The sequence below is a fragment of the Rhea pennata genome, chromosome 7 (assembly GCF_028389875.1).
Source record: "Rhea pennata isolate bPtePen1 chromosome 7, bPtePen1.pri, whole genome shotgun sequence".
In the NCBI taxonomy this organism is placed as follows: Eukaryota; Metazoa; Chordata; class Aves; order Rheiformes; family Rheidae; genus Rhea; species Rhea pennata.
Genome location: NC_084669.1, coordinates 7998447 through 8009405, shown reverse-complemented (window position 1 = coordinate 8009405; position 10959 = coordinate 7998447). Strand labels below are relative to the sequence as shown.

At 36.5% G+C, this 10959-nt stretch overlaps 1 long non-coding RNA gene across 1 annotated transcript; it reads right to left on the bottom strand.

Moving 5' to 3' along the window:
* Positions 1 to 7994: 7994 nt before the first annotated feature.
* LOC134142527 (uncharacterized) lies at positions 7995 to 10940 on the bottom strand. Its single transcript, XR_009958902.1, has 3 exons — positions 10818 to 10940; positions 10120 to 10259; positions 7995 to 8082 (listed from the first exon to the last, which is right to left on the bottom strand). It is a non-coding gene; the product is annotated as an uncharacterized LOC134142527 (long non-coding RNA).
* Between the last annotated feature and the right edge of the window lie 19 nt (positions 10941 to 10959).

Here is a 10959-nt window from a genome sequence, read left to right as displayed (position 1 = left end):
GGAGTCAAGAGCCACAAGAAAATGAAATAATCGAAAATACACATTTTAATAAAGACCTGGATAGGGCTTGGAAGGATGTCCAGTCCCCAGATATTTTATTTCTGTTTCCCATGAACATTTCCTGGTCCACACACACTCTATTTCCCTTCAACCCTTTAACTCTTTTTTGCTCCAATGCAAACCACAAAATATAGCCCTTGTTCAGATAAGGAGTCTGTTACATTAGGTTTTGGAATTTCTTCCCTCAGTCTATAATAGCTATGTTACTGGCAACAACTACCTTTCCACCAAAGATTTTCTCATTTCTTAGGAATTCATTCTGTTACATTGTAGCTCATTGACTACCACTTACAGATTTCAAAATAAAGTAGAAAAATCATAAAAGATTAAAATCAATCTTCCAGACAAGGTACTCATGATGAAGATGCTGGAGATCTCAGTCACAAGACTTCCTCTGCAAACAAAGGGAAGGTTACCTTCTCAGTTACTTTTCTCAATTTCGTGCATGAGAAACTGAAATAACAATATTGTTGTTTTCTCACACACTAGCATATCCAGAGGTCCTGGTCCCTGCGTGTTTAGAAGCCACATAAACACCGTATTAGAAGAAAACTTGGCTATGCACCTTTCCCCTCTATGTTCAGTTTGTTAAAAAAAAAAAAAAAAAAAAAAAAAAAAAAAAAAACAAGCTTCCCTCCTCAACCCTGACCTGACTAGAAAGGGAGAAGCATTGCACTTAAATTTATCTCCTGACAGGGAAAAACAGAAGACTATGTTTTCAGAGTACATCAGATGATAGCCTATAACTCGCAATCTCTGAGACTGAGATGCAGCAAGGTATGTAACCAAAAAGCCAGAATAAGGATTCAACAGGGGATACTTATACCCAGCTGTGCAGTGCAATAGCACAATCACTATTACTGTTTAGTTTCTTTTCAGGAAAGGTTCTCCTATTCTGTGTTTGTGCTATGCCTAGCATAAAAAGCTCTGACTGAGGCTCTAGGCCCTCCTCACTAAAAAAACACACATGCAGTAAACAAGATTTGTACACTCAAAAGATAAGAAAATGAATGTTCTACAGGTAGGTGATATACATGAATGTGTTCACATACACAAGGACTGTTCACTGCACAGGTAAAAATCCCTTCTTTATAAATGTTTTGGGATGTACAAATTATGTCATGTGAACTCTTACTACACATATGGGTACACCAACAAGTGCATTCATTCTCTTTTCAAACAAGTATTTGTAGACTTCAAGGCCACTCTACAAGCATTAACAACATATAGACTTCTAAAGCACAAAAACAAGTCTAGAAATCCCTGTATATATCCTGGCTTGACCTCTGACTTACCTGTCAGAGCAAGTGAGCAGCACATTTCAACCTGCATTCAAATCACTAGTAAACAGAATCACAGAATGGTTGAGGTTGGAAGAGACCTCTGGAGATTATCTAGTCCAAACCCTCTGCTCAGCGGGGGAGTCACCTAGAGCACCTTGCACAGGATTGCGCGCAGGGGAGTTTAGAATATCTCCAGAAAAAAAGAGACTCCACAACCTCTCTGGGCACCCTGTTCCACTGCTCTGTCACCCTCACAGTTAAGAAGCTTTTCTTCATATTATAGTGGAACTTCCTGTGTTTCAGTTTGTGCCTATTGCCTCTTGTCCTGTCGCTTGGCACCACTGAAGAGTTCAGCTCCATTCTCTTAACATCCTCCCTTAAGGTATTTGTAGACATTGATAATATTCCCTCTTAGTCTTCTCCAGGCTAAGCAGGCCCAGCTCTTGCAGGGTCTCGTAAGAGAGATGCTCCAAATTTCTAATCATCTTCATAGATCTCCACTGGACTCTGTTCAGTAGTTCCATATCTCTTTTGTACTAGGGAGCCCAGAACTGGACACAGTACTCCAGATGTGGTCTCATCAGGGCTGAGTAGAGGGGGAGGATCACCTCCCTTGACCTGCTGGTAATATGCTTCCTAACACAGCCCAGGATGCCAGTGATTTAATGAAAACAAATTTCACATCTTCCTTTCTAGACTCAAAATATCAAGAGAGAAATATTTAAAAATATACTTGCTGACCACAACCAATAGGGATGGTAACTTGCCTGTTCTAATGATGCAGTTGCATAAAATTCACTAGTTTAAAAGCTCTACTAGGTAAAAAGAATAAATGTTCTTTAGGAATTGTCAAAAAAGCTGAACCAACCAGCGCTCAGAAAGATGGTAACAGTAAGGTCTGTATCTGACCCCCTTCCCCATCACATGACTATTCTCCTGCCTAGTTCTTTAGTGTGGCTTCCCCTCTCCCACTGGGAACTAGAGGGGTGGGTGAAGGGAAGGAGAGGTGAGAGCTTATTGAAAAGTTCATGCTGTCATCCCTAATTTTGGCACATTTTCCGCAGGTGTCTCCCACTATAGCCACAACAGGCTCTAGAAAACAGAATTCAGACCTGTCAACTACAGACGGCAACTCCACAGCTTTGTCTTACAGGCTAACTTCATTGTCCGCTCTTCTGAACCCTGCAGCAAAGGCCCCTGTTAATGAGATGGGCCCCTTTTTCTCTATTTGTTTCTCCCTCTGTTCATCTTGCCTTTCTGTAACGATTTAACTTGATGGTATTGGCTCCTTTCTAGGGGGGATTGCTCCAATGATCAGATAACATAATTGCCCGCAGAATACTGCTCTGCGACAACTATTACTTCCTTGGCTGAAAATGTCAGAGCAATTGTAAGCTCTTAGTGAAGTTCAAGAACAAGGAGGTAAAAAAGCAGCAGCTCCTATATATGGGTGTTCCAGTGCATATATAGCAAGTTTACTGTGGCCAGCACTCCTGGAGTGTGATCTTGCTTTTTGAGTGTCATTTTCAGCATGTTTTCCATTTGCATGTTTAAAGAAGCCAAAGAACGAAAACACACATGCCAATTCACATAAGGAAGTATTCTTCTCAATTGCTTTGGATTTATGTGTCATTTACTTTAGCTTTGAAAGACAGTATTACACAATTGCCTCATTTTGCATTTCCCCATTTCCTACTTTGTTTCTGAAAAACAAACAATTTTTTGAAGATATCACCTTAAAACATTTTCTATGTGTAAGATGATGCCTAGGAAAAGCCTGCAGAGACTTGGAGAAGTGGGTGGAGTTACTGAATAGTGGCACAAGTGTTAAGTCCTTCAAATCAGTCAGTCACTAGCAGTGATTTAACAAACAAGACCATGTTTTGTGTAGCTCTGCTCAGTAGCTTTATGAAGTGCTAGTTCACAGGAAAATGCTATACCAAAATCTGAAACTTATGCTGTCACTTACAACAAACACATTGTGATGTTATACATTGATGAGCAACATGAGTCCACCCAAAGACTTCATGCATCGCTACAGTATGAGGGCCCCAGAGATCTTGAAAGAAAAAGAATCTTAAAATCTAAAAACCCAATTTATCTGACTGATAACACAAATAAGAAATAGCCCACACTTCTAAAAATCTACTCAACGCAAAAATCAGGAAAAAAAATGCACAAAATCCCCCCTTCTCATTTTGCAAAAACAAGTATTTTCTGCGCTACACATGCACATACACTGTAACTGAAAATACATTATCATAAGCTCGTAACAGTTAAAAGTTTTTACTAAAAAGTCATAGAGGATGAATAGCTGTTGGAAACTACTTAAAGGTTTTGGAAAATGCAGGAGAGCTGGATCAACAAGCTAAACTCAGATGAAAGCTGAAATTCCATCGTAAAGCCTTGCGAGGGTAATGTTTCTGTTGGGTAACGCAATCTTCTACAGCAACGAAGTAAAGAGGATTCAGCAGAAGTCCGAAGTACACTTTTCTCTATAATTTCTTTTCACAAGTATAGTTTAAAGACTCAATACTGCAATGGACTATTTTTTAAATATATAATCCCACAACTCATGCTTCACTAACAGAGAGCAGAATTTGTAGCTGAAATTTCACTATGAAGAACCGTGACACAGATAACATGAGAGTAACTGATTTTGCTTTGTGTCTGAAGCTCAGGCTAGCAGACTGACTCTAGAGCCCTTGACAAAACCCTCACGCTTCCAGAGAAAAACTGAAAGTGGTAATTGGTATCGATGCCTGTCCTGAAAAAATATGGCCTTTGAATGAACTCCCATTACAGGCCAGATTGGTGCTGTAGTTTACAAATACTTCACAGCAGTACCAAAAAAATGACCATTTATAATTAGGAAACACAAGAGAAAAACTATGTTCTGACAAGTAGCCAGGGAATGTACAATGCTCCTGTGCTCTGTTTCTCACTTGTTTTGGCAAATGATCACAGGAACATGCAAAATAGTTAATTGAATACTATGCCATTTTTAAGGTATTTTGCTGCAAGCAGGTATAGATTAATCTCAAATTAAATCCCTAATAAAAGAAAACCTCATCTTATAGAGCATAAACAGAAACAATGCAGTGCCTGGTATACTAAAGGTCCAAGCACATCATCTCATAGTCCTTTGAGGGTTTAAACTCTAGTAATACAAGTGCTAGGATTTCATTTAACTTTAAAATAGAATAGTAATGCTAAGCACGTCTCAAAAACATTACATTGTGTTATTCCTTTCTCATCAGCTTGCACTGCCAGAGTGCTCTAGCTTGTGTGTATGACTGCTTCCCTGTCCCCTACATGGAGCAGGTATCTAAGTATTAATAAACTGACACAAAAGTTTTAGACTACTCTGATAAATAAAATTGTGTACTTTAGTGATCAAGCCAAGATTTGTACCAAAGTATCAATAGCTAGCAATAAATATATCCTCTTTCTTTGTTTTCTGAACTGAGTGGATGATTATGATGATGATAGGTTTTTGGACACATTAGGCAGGCTGACTATTTCTGGGTTGAACCTTCACAGGTTTTACAAGCTGTCTTTCTCAGTGTTTTAGACATGTTTCACAAAACATACAATTGAAGATGTGATATATTGCTCTGGTTCTAGATTTTTTTGTTTTGTTTCTTAAATCAAGACATGCTTTATGTTAATTCCTCTTCTCATGTGGCTTTCAGTAGCAATTTATAAGAAATGAAGACTAGAAAACAGTAGTCCTATACCACAGTTAAAGGTACATTGCACTCAGTGAAATATACAATTAGTTTGTAATAGTTTCAGTGGATTACATTCACTGTTTTAATAAATATACAGAAATCCTAATAGAAATTTAAAGCCTGACCCTGAATTCTGTTCTCAAGCGTAATCCCAACTATGCTGCACCAAACTATAATCTTTCTTACAGTAGTAAACCATTTACTTTCCCTTCAAGGAATCTGAAATATTGATTTAATATCATTTTTTTTCTAACAGCCATGACATTAACAAGTAAAATGAACTTATTTATTACAGCTTTAATCATTATGTAGAACTAAAAATATTTTGCAACAGTAAGTCATTTTCAGAAGTAAAAAAAAATCCCTACATTAGCCCGGATATATCTGACTTTTGAAAGCTGGTCATCCATGTTTAAGGTAGCAAATTAAAGTATCTAAAAACAATCCTAGCACCCTTCGGGCAAATGACAATTTCTCAAATAACATCCTTTCCAAGACACTGCAAATCAATCAAACTGACTTCATGTTCACAGACATCTTTAATTTCAAGCCATTTTGTAAGAAATGCTGTGGATATACATGTCTTAGTTTTACTAGAAGATGTTTAAGCTCATTCAAGATCTGGCACTTTGTGACAAGTGACACAACTAGCTTTTAATATATTTCTATCAGTATGCAGAATTCACAAAAATAGCATTTTGTGGATGAATACCTCCCAAAACAGTAGTGCCATTCAGTAGTTCTTTTCCTCCAGAAAGAGGCACGTGCATGTGCTTCAAAAAATGCGTATAAAATTTTCTAGAATATATGGGAGCAATTTTTTTTTTTTTGGGGGGGGGGAGTGTTCCAGTCTTGAATTGAAGAAAATTAAAGGCAACAATAAAAATAGGGAAAATAGAGAATTTCTAGCTTCATGATCTACATAGGATATCTTTAGTGTCAGAGGAACTATTAAAGTTTTTATACAAATAGGATCAAAATAACTATAAATACATACCACTTTCATACACTATCTGAAAGTTTTTTCTTGTGCAAAAAATTGGCAACTGAAGGCAAGACTGTTGAAAATTAAGGTGTTTTTGTATTAAATAAATTTGAATTAGTGCCACAAAAAAATAAAGTCAATTATAAACTCATATGATCCTATGTGCTTATCCCAGAATGATAGTGAGGCTTTTGCTCCAGATGGTGCAATAGTGTTTGTGACATCCACTCTGAACTGCAATCTAGTTACGTGCCAAGTAGGAGAGTCCATTATTCACAGCATCAATGCTAGGGAAAGAAGGTTAAAAGTTCAAGACATGCCCCAAGTGATTAGGGTTGTAAAAATCAGGAGATACATCATGGGAAAAAAAAAATGCCATTCTTCATTTTCTTCCATACTCAATTTGTCCCTAAAACTGTGTTGAGGGGGGAGGGGGAAGAGAATCACATAATGCAGGGAAAGCTCCAATTCTGTATAATCATATGAAAATTACCTTTTTATTTAATTCTCTAAACACCTCTGCTATCAGCTTCACTTTTCCTAGCAAGGAGAAAAGCTTTTCTTTAAAACTGTCAAGAGTCACAAGACTTGAGAAATAACACTTTTTATCACTTATTGTGATATTTACTTCAACTAGTATGTACTTGTAAATAACTGATTTCTAACTTTTTTTTTTTTTTTAATGTATTGCATGTATCACCAGTTCATCTGCAATAGTCAGGCTTCACTGCTTAGTCATGTAAGCTTTTGATCTGCTAACTGGTAAAAGCCAAACCTGAAGATCGCTTCCAATCAACCCCAAAGTTTCTGTATGTAGACCTGCAAGTGCTGCTTCTCAAATAGCTCAGCATGGCAACTAAAAGTCATATTACAGCTTTCTGCATAAAAATAATTCCTTTTTCTCAAGGTAATGTTGTGTAAAATTTACAGGATTCTAATCCAACATAAAAGAAAGAGGAAAAACCAAAGCCCAAAGGATGAAGCGGAAAAAATTCTGATAAAAAAAATCAGATTTCTTCATAGTGAGAGTAATAAATGGAAAAATTTACCAAATAAGGTGTTTTAGCACTCAAAATCTTTAAATTATCCTTTTCTTTAAGGTATCATTTCAAGAAATTGAGGTCAGGAAAGCAAAAGAGTAACTCCTCTCCAACAGAACTTTTTTTTTTTTTTAAAAAAAAAAGTAGACTTCTTGTAACTTCTGTCATACTATAGGTTCAAACTGGAGCTCCCAAGTAAACCATTCTGACTATAAGAAAAGAGATGACAAACAGGAATAAATTACATTGATTTACGTTTGTTTTCTTTTTTAAAAAAAGATTTTCTTAAGTAGTAGTTATCCAATCTCAGAATTACGAATTTCAGCATCTGTTCCTGCTTTTCTACTACCCTGATCACCACTTAATTTGATTATTGGTTTGTAAAAATTTAAAATGCATTATGGCCACCTTGCCATATCATCTTTGAAATTATACCAATGCCTCATACACAGTTAACTGACTCATGAGCACACATTTTTATTTTCTTATCTTGGAAAATATTTGACACTAATTACATAACGCCGTTCACACTCGGTATATACAAGCGCATTAACATTTCAGACTAAAATACTGACAAAAGTCACTATAATCCATCATGGCAATGAACCCTACAATAGGCAGCCTTCAATAAAGCCTTAATGTTCTTAACAGTTACTTCAAAACATGTGCACATGTATCATGCCTGATAGGTTATTGATGAATAATGGTATAATAGGTTCAGTTTATGCTATGTGCTACATTAAAAAAGATAGGTTAGAAAACTCATATACATTAAAGAATTTTGAAGATAATCTTCTATAAACTCAAAAATCAGCTCAAAACTAGATTTTAAGTATTGTTCATTCCAAATAACCTTTAGAATGAGAATGATTAATTTAAGTCTATCAGCTCTTACATTTTAGTTCTGCTGCCTCTGGAAAAATCTAGGCTCATCCTCATGCAGCAGAAGCGGAGCAGACCCACAGGAAGAATCCTCAAACCTGTCAAGAAATTAGTACTAAAAAACCGCTCAACTTGAAGTAACTGTTGGAGCAGAGAATGATTACTCAAGGCAAATGAATTCTTATATGAATACCATGGAAATTAAAATAGTAACACTAGAGCGGGAAAAAAATTATTACCATCACTTTCTAAGTCCCCAAGTTCTTGGAAAGTTTTCATTCAGACTCAAAGCCTAATCTGAATTTTATGCTTGGCTGTGCCATATTACCAAAGTTTTTGTTTAGTCTTGTACACTAAGTTGCATTTAACTTTGTTACTGAAGTTTGTTCTTCACAGACTACAGGCTATTAATATTTTTCTTTTAACACCTAACAATATTTTCTAGTGGTTTTTTAATTCTTAATAGCCTTTCTTATTTAACAAGCTCAAATGACTCAAAAGCAGTAATGTTTTTGCATATGAGTATTTGTACTACCAAGTTAAAGAGGTAATCCTGACTTTATTGGAAACATCATGTAGTTTTTATGTTCTCAGACTTGATTTCAAAGACGACCCTGTCAGTAGAATAAGCACACAATGTTCATCTGTGAAATCCTACAAGAACACAGATGGCAGTGAGACCATGATCTTAATTAAGGGGCAAATTTATAGCAACATTTTAGAATGGTAAAAAGCAAATCCTTTATGCACTGCTTAAGCATGTGACATTTAGTTTTAGAGTGCCCCAATATTAGGATGATTAGCACCACATATAGATACTCATATAGATAGAAACTTGGGAGGAGAAGGAATGAATTTGCACATAAATTATGATCAGCTATTCCTCCTTTATAATATTGTATTACCTGACATAAGATTTATAGCGAAGGCAAAAAGTGACATTATGTAGAGATGCTCTAGAACGAAAAAACAAAAATGATTTCTCTACTCATCCAAAGTACTATATGATTTAAAATACTTTTGTAGACAGTCTGCTGGGAAGATATCAAAATCTTGTTACTGGAGTAAATGCTGATGGCAGGCTTACGGTATTTGGGTTTCTGTACCTTTTAAATTTACTCATTAAGTTTATATAACTCTGAGTCATCTTCACAGTTTAAAAGCAAAAAACAACTACTGTAGGGCACCATTTGTTCCTGTTCCTTTCTTAAAGGACAGATTCACACCAATCACAAGCTTTTTCCTCACTGATTCCTTGGAACCTGTTACATATGTTTTGATTAGTGAGTTTTTAATTAACCTTTAGCTTGTTAGCACTATGGGGCCAATAAAACTAAGAGAAATAGAACTAAATTCTTTTCATTCAACACAACTGTTAACTAGATTCCAATTAATTACACCTACACAAGCCTAATGAAGATAATGGGGTTACAGAGAGTTCACAGATACTATGAAATGGCTTGCAGTACCCTAACCTTAATCAGTTAACTACTTAATAATAGGTAGGATCACAGGATAAGTCATCCTCTTTCTGCATGCTTACAATTACTATTACTGTTAATGGAAATTACATAGCCATATAGGTAATTCACATAACAGTCATTAGATCACAAGCTAAGAATAGTTAAGCATTCAAAGGGAATTCCTACAGTTCATACTAGCATTTCAAAGGGGTTCTTAAAAAAAAAAAATCAAAGTTATCAAACTAAGTATTAAACTCTTTCAACTCACTGTTTTCCTATAATTATCTAGGGAGACAGGGATATAGGGAGATCTTGGGGAAGCTGACAAACTTCCTTCCCCAAACTGTGGGTCAATATCCGTAAGACAAATGAACCTGTTTCTCCACAATGCATTTTGTTTACAACCTATCCACAAGGCAAAGGGTTGAAAACAGAGTTAAAAGCAACTGAAAGTTATCAGTGTGTATAACCTACTAAACTGATGCTCTCAGAGAACCATATTAGAATTATCTCGAGAAGTATACTGTTACAGAAGAATTTTATTAAATTTCCATGTTCTAGGCCAAACGTATGCCTACAACACAAACTTGAGAACTCTTAATTTTTTTTCAAATCTCATTGACTGCAACACTCCCCCCAAAAAGTAAAATATCCAAAGAAGCAGTAGCCCACCTTATTAAACTGCTCTGAACCAGGAAAATCTTCCTCAATTTACTCTTTTTTTTAAGGCATGGGTAGTGTCAGTTCAGAAACTTCTTCAGAGACAACTGTAAGAAGAAGGTTTAACTCTCCAGAGAGGTACCACACTATTTCTGAAAGATGTGAAAGGAGGAGAAAACGATTCAGCAGGGATTTTTCTTCATTATCACCCAACCTAGAGAAGTGAACATATGAGTAAAGGTCTACACATATCGATTTTAGAGCTGAGGAAGTGTGCAGCTAACAGCTTTTTAAGTATCTCCATTTTCAGTTACTTCAACAAAATTACCAGTGAACAGTGTAACAAAGTGAAAGTTTTTGTAGTAAATTGCAGACTAAAAACGATCATTTGAGTTGTGAAACGTTTCTTTTCACTGAAAGCAAAGGCTTTTTAAATGCCGAAGTACAGTTACTGGGGTATTTTGTAGCTTTATCCTCACCAGACACTTTGCAAACCATAATCTGTCTCTCTCTCAGGATGATAATCTTACACAATTTTGTCGTTCGGAGATTTTTAAAACTAAAGACTATCTGCTTTAGGCATTCTGACTTTGAAGATCAAAGCCAGCCTCGGAGGAAAGCGCAGAGGCTGCGTGTATAAAACAAACAAAAAAAACACTGAAAACCCTGATTTTTCTAACCAGGCTTAGCCCAGTAACGATCCCACTTACGGCAAGGGCAATCGCAGGATATTCGTTACCGTTTCAGCCCGAACAAAGCACTATTCACCGCGAAGCCCCCAAGCCACCCCGAACGCCGCTGCCCGCCGCAGGGGCCCAGGCAGCGCCGCGGAGCTTCCCGCCGGCCCGACGC